Raw genomic sequence first — 3,347 nt, 5'->3', positions numbered from 1 at the left:
GGGGATGTAGGTATAGATAGGTTAGAATCCTATAGACCAAGCCTTCTCAACGTGTATTCAATTGAAAAAATTCTAAGTCCAAACAAGAGGGGATGTAGGTATAGATAGGTTAGAATCCTATAGACCAAGCCTTCTCAACGTGTATTCAATTGAAAAAATTCTAAGTCCAAACAAGAGGGGATGTAGGTATAGATAGGTAAGAATCCTATAGACCAAGCCTTCTCAACGTGTATTCAATTGAAAAAATTCTAAGTCCAAACAAGAGGGGATGTAGGTATAGATAGGTTAGAATCCTATAGACCAAGCCTTCTCAACGTGTATTCAATTGAAAAAATTCTAAGTCCAAACAAGAGGGGATGTAGGTATAGATAGGTTAGAATCCTATAGACCAAGCCTTCTCAACGTGTATTCAATTGAAAAAATTCTAAGTCCAAACAAGAGGGGATGTAGGTATAGATAGGTAAGAATCCTATAGACCAAGCCTTCTCAACGTGTATTCAATTGAAAAAATTCTAAGTCCAAACAAGAGGGGATGTAGGTATAGATAGGTTAGAATCCTATAGACCAAGCCTTCTCAACGTGTATTCAATTGAAAAAATTCTAAGTCCAAACAAGAGGGGATGTAGGTATAGATAGGTTAGAATCCTATAGACCAAGCCTTCTCAGATTGTATTCAATTGAAAAAATTCTAAGTCCAAACAAGAGGGGATGTAGGTATAGATAGGTTAGAATCCTATAGACCAAGCCTTCTCAACGTGTATTCAATTGAAAAAATTCTAAGTCCAAACAAGAGGGGATGTAGGTATAGATAGGTTAGAATCCTATAGACCAAGCCTTCTCAACGTGTATTCAATTGAAAAAATTCTAAGTCCAAACAAGAGGGGATGTAGGTATAGATAGGTAAGAATCCTATAGACCAAGCCTTCTCAACGTGTATTCAATTGAAAAAATTCTAAGTCCAAACAAGAGGGGATGTAGGTATAGATAGGTTAGAATCCTATAGACCAAGCCTTCTCAACGTGTATTCAATTGAAAAAATTCTAAGTCCAAACAAGAGGGGATGTAGGTATAGATAGGTTAGAATCCTATAGACCAAGCCTTCTCAACGTGTATTCAATTGAAAAAATTCTAAGTCCAAACAAGAGGGGATGTAGGTATAGATAGGTAAGAATCCTATAGACCAAGCCTTCTCAACGTGTATTCAATTGAAAAAATTCTAAGTCCAAACAAGAGGGGATGTAGGTATAGATAGGTTAGAATCCTATAGACCAAGCCTTCTCAACGTGTATTCAATTGAAAAAATTCTAAGTCCAAACAAGAGGGGATGTAGGTATAGATAGGTTAGAATCCTATAGACCAAGCCTTCTCAACGTGTATTCAATTGAAAAAATTCTAAGTCCAAACAAGAGGGGATGTAGGTATAGATAGGTTAGAATCCTATAGACCAAGCCTTCTCAGATTGTATTCAATTTAAAAAATTCTAAGTCCAAACAAGAGGGGATGTAGGTATAGATAGGTTGGAATACTATAGACCAAGCCTTCTCAACGTGTATTCAATTGAAAAAATTCTAAGTCCAAACAAGAGGGGATGTAGGTATAGATAGGTTTGAATCCTATAGACCAAGCCTTCTCAGATTGTATTCAATTGAAAAAATTCTAAGTCCAAACAAGAGGGGATGTAGGTATAGATAGGTTAGAATCCTATAGACCAAGCCTTCTCAACGTGTATTCAATTGAAAAAATTCTAAGTCCAAACAAGAGGGGATGTAGGTATTGATAGGTTAGAATCCTATAGACCAAGCCTTCTCAGATTGTATTGAATTGAAAAAATTCTAAGTCCAAACAAGAGGGGATGTAGGTATAGATAGGTTAGAATCCTATAGACCAAGCCTTCTCAACGTGTATTCAATTGAAAAAATTCTAAGTCCAAACAAGAGGGGATGTAGGTATAGATAGGTTAGAATCCTATAGACCAAGCCTTCTCAACGTGTATTCAATTGAAAAAATTCTAAGTCCAAACAAGAGGGGATGTAGGTATAGATAGGTTAGAATCCTATAGACCAAGCCTTCTCAACGTGTATTCAATTGAAAAAATTCTAAGTCCAAACAAGAGGGGATGTAGGTATAGATAGGTAAGAATCCTATAGACCAAGCCTTCTCAACGTGTATTCAATTGAAAAAATTCTAAGTCCAAACAAGAGGGGATGTAGGTATAGATAGGTTGGAATCCTATAGACCAAGCCTTCTCAACGTGTATTCAATTGAAAAAATTCTAAGTCCAAACAAGAGGGGATGTAGGTATAGATAGGTTAGAATCCTATAGACCAAGCCTTCTCAACGTGTATTCAATTGAAAAAATTCTAAGTCCAAACAAGAGGGGATGTAGGTATAGATAGGTTAGAATCCTATAGACCAAGCCTTCTCAACGTGTATTCAATTGAAAAAATTCTAAGTCCAAACAAGAGGGGATGTAGGTATAGATAGGTTAGAATCCTATAGACCAAGCCTTCTCAACGTGTATTCAATTGAAAAAATTCTAAGTCCAAACAAGAGGGGATGTAGGTATAGATAGGTTAGAATCCTATAGACCAAGCCTTCTCAACGTGTATTCAATTGAAAAAATTCTAAGTCCAAACAAGAGGGGATGTAGGTATAGATAGGTTAGAATCCTATAGACCAAGCCTTCTCAACGTGTATTCAATTGAAAAAATTCTAAGTCCAAACAAGAGGGGATGTAGGTATAGATAGGTTAGAATCCTATAGACCAAGCCTTCTCAGATTGTATTCAATTGAAAAAATTCTAAGTCCAAACAAGAGGGGATGTAGGTATAGATAGGTTGGAATACTATAGACCAAGCCTTCTCAACGTGTATTCAATTGAAAAAATTCTAAGTCCAAACAAGAGGGGATGTAGGTATAGATAGGTTAGAATCCTATAGACCAAGCCTTCTCAGATTGTATTCAATTGAAAAAATTCTAAGTCCAAACAAGAGGGGATGTAGGTATAGATAGGTTAGAATCCTATAGACCAAGCCTTCTCAACGTGTATTCAATTGAAAAAATTCTAAGTCCAAACAAGAGGGGATGTAGGTATAGATAGGTTAGAATCCTATAGACCAAGCCTTCTCAACGTGTATTCAATTGAAAAAATTCTAAGTCCAAACAAGAGGGGATGTAGGTATAGATAGGTTAAAATCCTATAGACCAAGCCTTCTCAGATTGTATTCAATTGAAAAAATTCTAAGTCCAAACAAGAGGGGATGTAGGTATAGATAGGTTAGAATCCTATAGACCAAGCCTTCTCAGATTGTATTCAATTGAAAAATTCTAAGTCCAAACAAGAGGGG

This window comes from Euprymna scolopes, unplaced genomic scaffold (genome assembly GCF_053919585.1).
Source record: "Euprymna scolopes isolate OS-2025 unplaced genomic scaffold, ASM5391958v1 sca16, whole genome shotgun sequence".
NCBI classification, from domain to species: Eukaryota; Metazoa; Mollusca; class Cephalopoda; order Sepiida; family Sepiolidae; genus Euprymna; species Euprymna scolopes.
Note: the sequence above shows the minus strand (reverse complement) of the source record.